We start from the raw sequence: 13,275 nt of genomic DNA, 5'->3' as shown, positions 1-13,275 counted from the left end.
CAGTTCTGGTAGATAACGGTTAAGTCGTTGCCACAGAGTTTAGAAGAATTTGGCTAGGCGAAAAGTTTGACAAATGTTTAGAGAAGGACAAGCCTTCGAAGTTGAGAAAGTTTCCACAAACTTTTGCGATGGCAGAAAAGATTTCCGGACCGCGTTTGCACAGTACCTCGTTAGTGAAGAAGAGCTGTAGCTGAGGCAGTTGTTCCTGACAGTTCGAGCAGATCTTGCTGTTCATGAGCTTCAGTCATGGGGACAAGAAGGAGGATGTCGGGAGGTTCCTGCACTGCCCAGGGATGAGGCCAAAAGCTTTATCAAGACGTCGGTTTAAGGTGCGAGTGCCTTAAAGTCCACAAGCTGGTTTCCTTCCCTCTGGCTATCCAGTTTTCAACAGCACTCTGATGAAAATTCGACCAGAATAGGACAGTGTCCAGGTGGCTTGCGAGTTGGTTGTTCCCACCAAACTCAAGGGACGAAGTTAACCTGAAAGGGCTTCTCTGTCATCAGAGTTTCAGGCAATTCGGACCTGCAGCAGGTGTGCATTGTGTGTGAATCAGTTCATGGATGTGACATGATGACTGGCTTGCCATGTTTATTTGTTGTATGCCAGACATCCTTTGGCACTTGGCATTACTGATGTCAATGTTTTCTCTCCCATGTTTCCACAGTTGCTTCAGCTCATGGAGAGGGCGTAGGCATTGTTTGGGAGCAACATGGCAGGGACATGACCAGCAGGCGTAAAGCACAACCCAGGAGAGACGACTTGACTCTACCTCATCTGAGGGTGAGTCGGCTGGGGATGTGCATGGTCCATCGATCACACCTGCTGGGGGTATGTCCCAGGAGGTTGGTGTGGAAGGGGACTCCTCAGTCCTCCTCAGTCCTCACTCCTCACTCCTCAGTCCTCACTCCTCACTCCTGGTTTGCCTTCTCACCGCTCGCTACTGCGGAGGTGGAAAACATTATCCGGAGGATCAAACCGTCCAACTGCCAGGGTGATCCCTGCCCTGCCCCGATCATTAAGGAATCTGCCCACGATTTGGCCCCATTTATCACATCCGTCATCAACGCCTCTTTTAAAACAGGAACTGTCCCTGACAACCTTAAGGACGCATGGGTGATCCCTCTGCTCAAAAAACCTTCCCTAGACCCAAGCATACCTACCAACTACCGACGTATAACTACTGTCCCGTTCCTGCTAAAAATTCTAGACCGTGCAGCATACCTGCAAATCCAAGAGTACTTGGAAGCTAATAATCTTCTAGGTCTTAGACAATCTGGTTTCGACCCCAGACACAGAACAAAGATAGCTCTACTAGACTTAAAAACTCAAACTGAAGTTTTAAAGGACAACGGCAAACTAGCCTTGTTACTTCTACTTGACCTTTCTGCGGCATTCGCTTTGGCCAACCACCAAATCTTATGCAAGCATCTCCACTCTGCCGCCCACTTCTCTTCTTCAGCTACGGCCTGGATCAAACCATTCTTGAGTAATAGATCTATGTGGGTCTTCTCACAATCCGCAGCTGCAGATCCTTCCCCTATTCACTGTGGCATCCCTCAGGGTTCCTGCGTGTTGCCAACACTCTATAATGTTTTTACAAAACCGCTCTTTGATGTACTTGACTATCTGGGTGTCTCTTATACGAATTACTCTGACGATACCCAGATACTCATTCCCATCACTGGAGACTACTTAGCTGACACTAAGGCCCTGAATGATGTCTACTTGGTCATCCAAGCTTGGATAGCACAACACCAGTTATGCCTCAACGATGACAAGACTGAGCTCCTCATCTTGGGCACTACGCAACGCCTTAGTAAACTTGAGCCGTCCTACCAGTCATTTATCATCGATGGCAACACTACCCAAGTCGCGAAAGACACTAAAACCTTAGGCTTCTACCTTGATGCCACTTTATCCCTATCCCGACAAACTAACGCAGTCAGATCTGCTTCAGCATACGCCTGCAAACTCATTGCAGCCTGCAGGCCATTTCTGACCACCTCTAATATGGTTACACTGGCCAGAACCCTCATGATGTTCAAAATCGACCACGGCAGCGCCCTCTACCTAGGAACCAGCCAAGAGAATCTGAACAAATTAACATTTCCCAGAACAACGCTATTAGAGCGGCCCTAAACATCCTGCGAAACTACCACATCTCTGAATCTAGATCTAATCTACATTGGCTCCTGTCAAACAGAGAATATCACTGAAATCCCTAGGCCTTACCCACAAATGCCTTGCCAACCACCCCCTCCTCTATCTCTGCAGCCGGCTATCCCACCACATGCCCACCCGCCCGCAAAGAAGTGCCCAGACCCACTGTTTAACTATCCCTAGGTTCAAACTGCAAAAAGCGGGTGGCTCAAGCTTCCCGTCCTAGCTTCCAAGCTCTGGAATGCCCTCCCCCTCACCATCAGATCTGAAGACTGCTTTAGTGCCTTCAAGTCCAAAACGAAATCCTGGCTCTTAAACCAGCCTTGAAATTCGGATCTCATATGTACCTGGGAGCCATGTCCCAGTAAAATGTCTGCTCTAATCTCTATCTGTAAATGATGTATATTGCTTTATGCTCTGAATACTCTGTACAAATACTCGTCCTGTATCTATAGTTTGTATATATGTATGCTCTTTATGTAACCTTGTCTAAGTTGCACCCTGATGCCTCCGGATCTGACGGTGCGTGTTACAAATAAAACAAAAACAAATACAAATAAAAAAATACAAATCAGTGGCTGTAGTCCAAGGTGCAGGGACGGAACAGGGCCATCTATGGAGGAAAACTCTCTGGAGTCATCAAGGGAGATGGAGGTGTTGGTGGAGGAAGATGAAGGCCAGTGCACAGGGTTGGGTGGAGACATCCAGGAGGGGATTCAGGCTGCACCTCTGGAACAGAGACAGGAGGATGTGCAGTGCACTGTGGAGGGCACTCACCAACCTCCTGTCCCTGATCCATCTGAGGCAGCATGGATCAACCTTATGGATGCCTCAGCCCAGGCCGGCCCCCCTTTTGGTACATGGTGAGCTTTTGCACACCCTGCTGGCTATGATTGTGAAGTGGGTGGGCTTGATCCGTGAAGATGTGAGGGCAATTTGTGAGTCACTCTCACATCATCACGGATCAATTAGCAACTCCTTCTCATAGCTGGCACATGCACTGCTCTTGGGTGGTCTGTGTGCACTGGCACATTCAGCTTCCCACTCCTCTACTGCCACCTCTGTGCCCCAGTCATTCTCCGATGGGCCTTGCTTGCAGGTTCCAATCACGGCCCACTATAACTCTGTCATGCACACTGCGCCCTGTCAGGTGGTTGCAACGTCCCTGTCTGAGGTATAGGTCCAATGGTGTACAGTGGAGGTGGTTGCTGTGCCAGACCAGGCTCCCACACAGGACAAGGCATCAGTGGGGCAACTGACATGGCAGGACAGTGCTTTCACTGTGCACTCCCATCGACCAACGTCAAGATGGCGCTGGTGTATGCGCAGGGCATGCTGGGATAGGCATATGCAGTATGGCAGTGGTCAGGCCCACTCTTCCCAGGGCCATTATCCATCAAGGAGGCAACCTGCACACAGGGCAACAGTGACCAGGCAGGAGGAGCACCACCGCTCAAGGGACATGGTGTGTGTGTCCAGTTGGAAAAATCCATGCTGCTGGTTGCAGAGAGGGAGCGGGCTTGGGAGGAACAGGTTGCCCGGGCCAGGGCCAGGTGGTGGAGAAGAGGGCACAGAGGCGAGTCCAGATCGTGGAAGAGGCTTGCAGGGATGCTGGGAGCTGGAGAGGAGGATGAGGGACAGCCTGCAAGCCATCTAGGGCCAGGCAATGGCCCGCCTCCAAGAGGAAGAGGAGGATTCTTAGTGAGCCCTGGATGGCCTAAGGGATGGACACTGAGCATGCTGCTTTTCTACACAGTATATTTTTTTATTTTTTTCCCTTGTTCATTTTTTATTCTTTGGAGTTTATGTACATTACTCAATTCTTTTGTACATAGTTTTTTGGTGTGTGTGTCGCAGATCTCTTTTTCCATGTGTACATGTAATTTTATTGATTTTTATTATTGTATTGTACATGTTTTCTTGCACATGGACATTTTCATGTTTATTCTTTTTTTTTACATGTACAGGTTTTGACATTTCATTTGCAGTATATATGCAGCTAATACTACTGTTCAATATATTTAGATTTTTCTCTCATACTCATTGTTTTATTTTAGCTGTGTGCCGATTTTGTGGGCCTTTTAGTAGCCCTGATTCTGACCATTGTTGGTCATGTGCGGGGTTCCTTACATGCATGTGTGATGTTTCTTGTGCTTTTGCAGGGTGAGTATACACATGTGGCAGACCGGTGGTGATGTATGTAGTGTGACCTTGGGTGTGCACGGTCAAAGGGCATTCGTTTGACATGTGCAGCATCACTGTGTATTGGCCCTCACTGTGCTCGTGAGTGCAGTGGGTGGGGTAACTGTGGGAGTGTGGCATTTTAACAATATTGGCACTTGGTTTCCTTGATGCTGTGTAACACACATCTACTGCTTTCCCCTTCACCAGCATGTGTTTCTGCTGTTAACATTGGCTCTGGTGTTGGTCGACCTCTTGCACTGGCATACACCATTGACATTTCTTTGTATTTACACATTAGCTGACCTCTGCAGCTGTCTTGGTGCGTGGCATGCTGTCTAATTGCTATGTCCTTCACAAATGGGAGAAACAGTGATGTGTTTCTTTGGTTATCTATTCTAGTAATAGCACCTCATTCAGACTCTGGTTGTGGGACATCTGGCCAGTGTATGTTTATGTGGCACACATTGAGGCTGGTTTTCATGCTGTCATCGTAGGAATATTTGTCCCAGCTGATTATTAACATGACATTGTCAAGTGGACAGCAGGACCTCCCCTTGACATTGACTTGTTACATGTGGATGTTGTGAGATGGCTGTGGACAGCAATTCAGTTTGGGCAGGTGCCACACTCATGGATGTGGCCCGTGGTGTATGCATTTATTTTGGTTTGCAGGATGCACGTACCAGTGTACATTCATGGTGGTGTCAGTACACGGCACTCAAAGTGCACAAGACACCATCGAAGGACTGATGATGTGTCACTATGTCAGCGGGCAGTATGCAGGTGATGTCCTGTCTGGAGAGGGCTGCCTGCAGGGTGGTGTCACAGGTGATGGGGCTGGGGTGTGGGTGACCCATGTGTGGAGGGATCCCTGCAGGTTGGTGTCATGGTAATGGGGGCTGGGTTGTCCCATGTGGAGAGGGCTGCCTGCAGGGTGTCATCACGGGTGATGGGGGCTAGGGTGTCCCATGTGGAGAGGGCTGCCTGCAGGGGGTCGTCACAGGTGATGGGGGCTGGGATGTGGGTGTCCCATGTGAAGAGGGCTGCCTGCATTTTGGCGTCATGGGTGATGGGTGCTGGGGTGTCCCATGTGGAGAGGGTTGCCTGCAGGGTGGATTCACAGATGATGAGGGCTGGGGTTTCCCATCTGGAGAGGGCTGCCTGCAGGGTGGCCTCACGGGTGATGGGGCTGGGGTGTGGGTGTCCCATGTGGAGAGGGCTGCCTGCAGGTTGGTGTCATGGGTTATGGGGGCAGGAGGGTCCCATGTGGAGAGGGCTGCCTCCAGGGTGGTGTCATGGGAGATGGGGGTTGGGGTGTGGGAACCCCATGTGTGGAGGGCTGCCTGCAGGTTGGCGTCATGGGTGATGGGTGCTGGGGTGCCCCATGTGGAGAGGGCTGCCTGCAGGGTGGCTTCACAGATGATGGGGGCTTGGGTTTCCCATCTGGAGAGGGCTGCCTGCAGGGTGGCATCACTGGTGATGGGGTCTGGGGTTTGGGTGTCCCATGTGGAGAGGGCTGCCTGCAGGTTGGTGACATGGGTGATGGGGGCAAGAGGGTCCCATGTGGAGAGGGCTGACTGCAGGGTGGCATCACAGGTGATGGGTGTCCCATGTGGAGAGGGCTGCCTGCAGGGTGGCATCACGGGTGATCAGGGCTGGGGTGTGGGTGTCCCATTTGGAGAGGGATGCCTGAGGGATGGCATCATGGGTGATGGGGCTGGAGTGTCCCATGTGGAGAGGGCTGCCTGCTGGGTGGCGTCACATGTGATGGGAGCTGGGGTGTCCCATGTGGAGAGGGCTGTCTGCATGGTGGCATCACGGGTGATGGGGCAGGGGTGTCCCATGTTGATAGGGCTGCCTGCAGGGTGGCGTCACTGGTGATGGGGCTGGGGTGTCCCATGTGGAGAGGGCTGCCTGCAGGGTGGCATCACAGGTGATGGGGGCTGGGATGTGAGTGTCCCATGTGGAGAAGGCTGCCTGCAAGGTGGGATCATGGGTGATGGAGGCTGGGCTGTGGGTGTCCCGTGAGGAGGGGTCTGCTTACAGAGGACTGCCAGGTGCAGACACACTGTTTGGATGTGGTGCTGGTGGGGATCGCGGGGTGTTTTGCAGCAATGACGCTGGGGTGCGACCGTGTAAAACGCATAGTTTTCACACGATTTGGCTGGGGTGCAACCAGAGTACGCGCAGATTTTTCACATGATTTGGCTGGGGTGAGGCCAGGGATTGTGGGGTGTTTTTGCGCGATTACTCGAGGGTGTGTACGGAGATCGCGCGTGGTTTTCATGTGATTACCCCATCCGAAACCCCAGCCAAATGACATGGGAACTCAGCGTGTACCCCGTCCGCACACCAGCCAAATCATGTAGAAACTCAGCCCATACCCCGTCCGCACCTCAGACTAGTTGCATGGGAACTCAGTGCGTACCACGTCCGCACCCCAGCCAAATCACGTGGAAATTCAGCACTTACCCAGTCCGCACCACAGCCAAATTGCGTGGAAACTCAGTGCATACCCTGTCCGCACCCCAGGCAAATCGCGTGGAAACTCAGCACGTATCCCATCCGCACCCCAGACAAATCATGTATAAACTCACTTCATACCGTGTTCCGCACCCCAGACAAATCATGTGAAATCTAAGCATGTACACCGGTCCCACCCCAGACAAATCGCATAGAAACTCAGTGCCTACCCCATCCGCACCCCAGCTAAATCCCATGAAAACTCAGTGCGTACCCCGTCCGCACCAAGTTTTCACATGATTTGGCTAGCGGGGCTGTATGCTGGTCCAGCGCGATTTGGCTAGCGGGGCTGTATGCTGGTCCAGCGATGGCACAGGGGCTTGTGCCATGTTTGGCCTTTTACTTGCTTTTTACTGCACATGGGGGCGTTACTGGCGCTGCATGATGTTCCTTGCACCACGGCTAGCGATGCCTCGGGAAATACATGAATATGCAGACCACGCAATTGTTTATTTGCACCACGGCTGTCGCACGCTCCTTGTCTGCGAGCAGCACTTGCTCCTTTTCTGCGATGGATTCTATTAATCGGGCCCAGAATGTTTTAAGTTGCAAAATGCAATGCATAATGGTGAGAATGATCTGGCTGGTGTAGGACAGCCATGTGGGTGGAGGGTTAAAAGATTCTGCACAGCCACATCATAAAATCTAAAGGCAGTTGGTTATTACATTTCATTCACGGGTCCCTAAATCTCTACCTGCAATCTAGTCTTATACATCACACCGCGAAGCATTGCAGATGCAAACATACATGCGAAAGCTTTGCAAGTGCACAAAGAGTTAAAACTACCAACAGACACCCAGGTAGTGTTTGGACAACTGAATCTCTTTGAGGAATATTTTAATAGACCCATCAATATACACTATTTTAACAATGGGGTGTGGCGATATTTCTCGTTAACGGCTAAAACAGCCAAAAACACTTTATATATGTTAAATCATGACAACCATTTTTATGTTGTATTGAATATAAAAGGTTTTCTGGGGGATTAATATTTCTGTCAGCATTGTCATCACATTTCCCAAAACAAAAATAGGCACAATTGCCAATGCCACTGTCGCTTGTGTCCAATAGAAGAATGTCAAATGCATAAGGAAAAACCTACAAAATGCCCTCAGTGTTTCACGTTTGCGAGGTCTCAGGCCTGTCTAGACACACACATTCAAAAGGTGGTGTTGGGGGCAGTCGTGTGTGAGTCGCGCATTGATTGTCCAAGATGTCAAAAATGTCTGCCCGAGTGGCACAGCTGTGTCGGGATGATTTGTAGACTGTGTAAAGTTTCCATTGCCAACATGTAACAATCAGATTCACGGGTACCTATCCAAAGGATATTATTCATACTTTGTGATGAAACAGTTAGTTAGGGAAAAAATTAAAATAAAACCTATCACCCAAGGTGCTAAGCTAATAACCATCTTTGTGGTACCTCTACAAACAAATGTTATTGATTCCCTGAACTTTTTACTCGTTCAAAGAGTGTCTTTTTAACACAGCTACTATCCAAAATTACATCAGCCCAATCCCAACTCGGGATCAATACGGGGGTTCAATACATGATGCATGGTGAAAAAGAAAAGTTTATGTCCTTGTACAAAGCGAATGAACACAGAGGGGAGTCATTCCAAGTGAGGTGGTAAGGAGTTAACGGCGCCGGTAATAGTGCCGGAGCCGTCAACCCCTTACCGCCTCATTATGAGTCTGCTTGTTGGAAACCGCTAAGGGTGCCTGGTTTTACCAGAAGCCCTTAGCGGGTCCCGCAAGCAGACCAGGGTGCTATAAACGGGCCTGTTATTAACAGGCCCATTGTTAGCACCCGCCCCATTACCATTGAGCCCTATGGGGCCCGAATGGGGATGGGGAAGGGTTCGTCGAATGAGGAATTACCGGGCCCTCCAAGATCGGAATGGCCTGGTAATTCCTCATTCAAGGAACCCAGACCCGGTACCCGGTAAGGGGGTAGCCATGTCGCTAATAGCGGCATGACTACCTCCTACCTTGTAAGGACCCCCAGAGTGTTTGACTTTCGCTGAAGGTTAGAAGCTTACTGTCAAGAAGATGTCAACATTTTAAGAGATGCTTCTCATTTGTTTAGGGATGGCATCATTGAAATGACACGTTGTGAAACACATATAAAGGGTAAAATACATGTGTCATACATTGTCCCTTTTCAAAATATCACACTGACTAATTGTTGTATGCAAATCTTCAGAAAACTATATCTAAAATGGGAGACAATTGCATTGCTGCCACATGATTCATTTCACAGCCGTCAAAACTGTTATTCCACGCTGGCTATTCAGTGGCTCTTATACATCTAAAAAAAGAGAACATCTTTATAAAACACACCGTAGCCAGCGGCGGTGAAAAACGTTACGGCCAATAATGGTTAGACAGTTATGTGATAGTTCAAGGGGTGGAAACAGCCTATGAATTTAACGGCTGCTTTTATCATGGGTGTCCCGATTGTTATGCCACCGAAGGATTCAACACTTCGACGGGCACTACTTATGAACAGCTGTATAGACACACCATGTTGAAACAAACTTTTCTAGCCAGTCTGTGTGTTCATGTCATCACTATCTGGGAACAGGAATGGCATGCAATGGGGCAAAACAATCCTGATATGTGCTGTTTTCTTAAAGAAATGAATCTATCAGAACCCCTAAACCCCTGGGATGTGCAATATGGTGGCCGCACAAATGCTCTGAAGTTACACCACAGCGTCTCAGAGAAAGAGAAGATACACTACCTACATTTTACCAGCCTGTGAGATCTCCTGGGATCATCTGTAACAGTATTGGCAATTTAGACCAATATTTTGGTCTAATCATATCCACCCCAGGGTCTCTAACATACCTGCCTTACCCTACAGATACAACAGTAAACTAATATTTCCGCTTTGCCGCACATGTGTTGAGACAAAATAGCCACAGATGAGGAGCACCGCATGACAGGCACTTGGTGGACAATCGAAATACAAGCAGCTCTGAAACAGGTATATAGCTTGGGGCGCAGACACAAAATATGGCATTTTAAAACAGTCACCCTCATGCTCTTCTGTGAATAGGTTACCATGTTCCTACAGCAGATACAGGAAGCCCCTCGGTTTCCAGCCCGGTGTGTGGGTGATGCCGCTAAACAGGTCTACATTGATGATTGTTATAAACATCAGGGCATGCACTTGCGTATGGAGTATATTGAGGACAACCCCGCTCGGTGGCTGTTGACAAAATGTTGTCTTAATTTGTAGTGGCGTAAGCTTGCACAAAGATTTCATTTGTCCAATACAACCATCATTACAGACCCCAATGTGCTTCACACCGTCTATTTGATCATTCTTACTACGCGAGCAGCTGCCTGTTCATAGACGATGAAATGGCTTGTCTGCGTTGGTGATACACCAGAGAATATCCAACAACTTCAGACAACAGAAACATAGGGCCTCATCACGAGTTTGGCAGTAACCCTTAAATGCGGCGGTAGCGCTATTACCATTGCATTTAAGGGTCTGCCAGATCATGGCTTTGGTGGATTTCCCCCCAGCTCTGAGCTGGGGGGAAATCTGCAACAAATTTGCTGATTTTCGGCACGATTACCACCGGCGGGAAATCCGCCGGCGGTAATAGTGCAAATTTTCCCCTTTGGGCCCAATGGGGAATGGGCAATAACCGTTCCACCAAACCCATGGTCCGGCGCTAATAGCGCCGGGGGGTTTGGCGGTAGGGCGCTAATAGCGCCGGCGTTACCGCCCAGCTCGTGATGAGGCCCTTAGTCATAGCAGCATTCTCAACAGGTCACGCTCACTTAAAACTGTTTGCTGTAATGGAGCAATTACAAGAACGGGTTCTGCATTATGATACTGATAGTATTCTTTTTGTCAGCCGCCCCGGGGATGCCAACCCATCCACCGGCAAATATCTAGGAAATCTGACTTCTCAGCTACCTCCTGAAGAATACATTGCGGGGTTCATATCTGCGGGGCACAAACATAAACCTATCACACATCCCTAGGAACCGTCCACATGAAAGTAAAAGGTTTGAAGTTAAATGTTAACAACACGGCCCAAATAAATTTTGATAGTTTAAAAGATCTGGTGCAATCCTTTATACCGGAAGATGCATGTGACATGGTCCTTCTATCAGTCTGTATGAGATTTTGGGTATTTCAATATATATGTTTATTTTCTCAATTGCAATAATTAGTTTTTACACATGCATTTTTCCTTTCTGTATTAAGCATATCTTTTTATAAATAAAATATTTTTACAATTCACAAAGGTGTGTCTGAGATTTCGGGTATTTGAATCTACATGTTTATTTTTTCTGTTGCATTAATTTGTTTTTAACACTTGTATTTTTGCTTTCTATATTAAGTATATCGTTTTATAAATAAAATATTATTACAATTCACAGTGGTGTATCTGAGAATGTGGGTATTTGAATCTAAATGTTAATTTTTTATTCCTTCTTTTGTTTTTACACTTGTATTTTCCCTATATCGTTTTTATGAATAAAATATTTGCACAATTCACAACAGCATGTCTGAGATTTCGGGTATTTCGGGTCTTTTAATCTACATGTTTAGTGTTTCAATTGCATTAATTTGTTTTCCCGTTTGTATTTTTCCTTCTGTATTAAGTATATCTTTTTAATAAATAAATAATAAATAATAAATAAATAAAACAATTTTACAATTCATAAAATGGTGTGGTTCTTTATTACGTGGTCCTATTTACTACATTATAATAACACACATCACTTCTAAAAGTTTATTTCGTTTAGACGTATAATGCTAGGTTGTGTATGGGTACATCAACTTTTAAAGGAATTGCTTTCAATAACACTATAGCCTTCTGTTGACTTTTTTATTTTCTCAGCCGTTATAAACTCTTGAAACCTTTATGTCATAGTATATTTCTGTCTGTTTTATGCAAGGCATGTTTGGCCCTCATGACCCTTTCAACATAAAGACAAAACCAGGTTTTATAAAACAACACATTTTTATTCACATTTTAAAACATGTATTTTTATTCAGCTTGAATTCACATTAAATACCTCGAGTTATCAGATGTTGGCCATGACTTTCTCAGATGAAAATGTCAATATATCATCAATTACCTCATACACAGCCTGTCTTTTACTGCGTCGATAAGCAAACATACATAGTAGAGAGAGACGGTCGACAAAAAACCATAAATCTCTCTGTCAATCAACCATTGTCCATTAACGTATCGAAAACTTTGTTGGAGGTGGGCCACCTTTATTCGCAATGAGTGCCCGGCCGGTAACCTTAAATCACTGTGACCTCCTCTGTTATGCTTTTGCCAGTAGAAGTCCATTAGTGGGTGATTGATGTTGACATATATGTTTGCAATGCATACAAGATTGTGAAATGTCCTTCTGTATATCGTTGATGGTGCTTCCAGATAACACAACAGCCTTGGGCATACAGCAGCCAGCTGCTCTTTAAGTAGATCCAGTAATAATCGCTGTACTCATCCAATGGCCAGTTTCACATTAAATTGCTGTGTTAGTGACTGTGTTAAGCACATCATTTCTACAATGCATTTAGAGCTCAACATGTGACGCATAGCAAATTATCTGTGTAACCTTTTTCCAAACACTTGTGAACATCCTGTCAGGGGTCATCAATTTTGTGCCCTGAGCACCATCTGTGAAAGTGCTGTTTTAAATGAGTTTTCACAGAAATGGCTGTAAAACCTTCAATGGCCATGATTTTGATCCAGGTCACAAGGGATGTGAGCGTGTCATTTTTAACGCTATCAATTTCCATTAGTGAAACACAAGTCTTAGACAAAATATTTTCATAATCCCCTGAGTTTTCAATTTGGCTTGAACAGCAAACAAAATAAATATTGATAGTTTCTGCTACACTCTGATTTTTCTCACCAGCGTCCACTTGATTGGTTAAAGGCTGTAGACAAAACATAATTTTAACTATAACTACTTCATATGCCCTACAAAATACACCTGCTCACTTTAAAACACACTTACCAGATAACAGGCTGTCCGATACACTGGGCGCTTGGCCCCCCGTTCTTTACTGATGGGGAAATACAGCATATTCTGTCTCTGGCATCGTTGCTGCATCCACCTGAAAAACCATAGATTCATATCCACTGTCTTCAGAGCCCGCATCGGCTGATGTTGGTTGCTCCATGATCGCGTCATCGCCATTCCAGGCTGCCATTCCCAGATTAGCAACTGTTATGGGCACATGCGCCTTAATGTTTTAAATGCAATCTCAAACAGCCTCACCCATAGCCATAACAGTAAACAGCAGCTTGTTGTCAGCAGAAAGTATAACCATGTTTTCACAGAGAACAACGCTCTCATGATCCGTAAACAAGTCCTGAACAATCTTCAGATCATCATTCTCCATAAAGAA

Source organism: Ambystoma mexicanum, chromosome 11 (genome assembly GCF_040938575.1).
Source record: "Ambystoma mexicanum isolate Mex_15411 chromosome 11, UKY_AmexF1_1, whole genome shotgun sequence".
NCBI lineage: Eukaryota > Metazoa > Chordata > Amphibia > Caudata > Ambystomatidae > Ambystoma > Ambystoma mexicanum.
The sequence above is the reverse complement of the archived record's forward strand: the minus strand, read 5'-3'. Positions refer to the sequence as shown.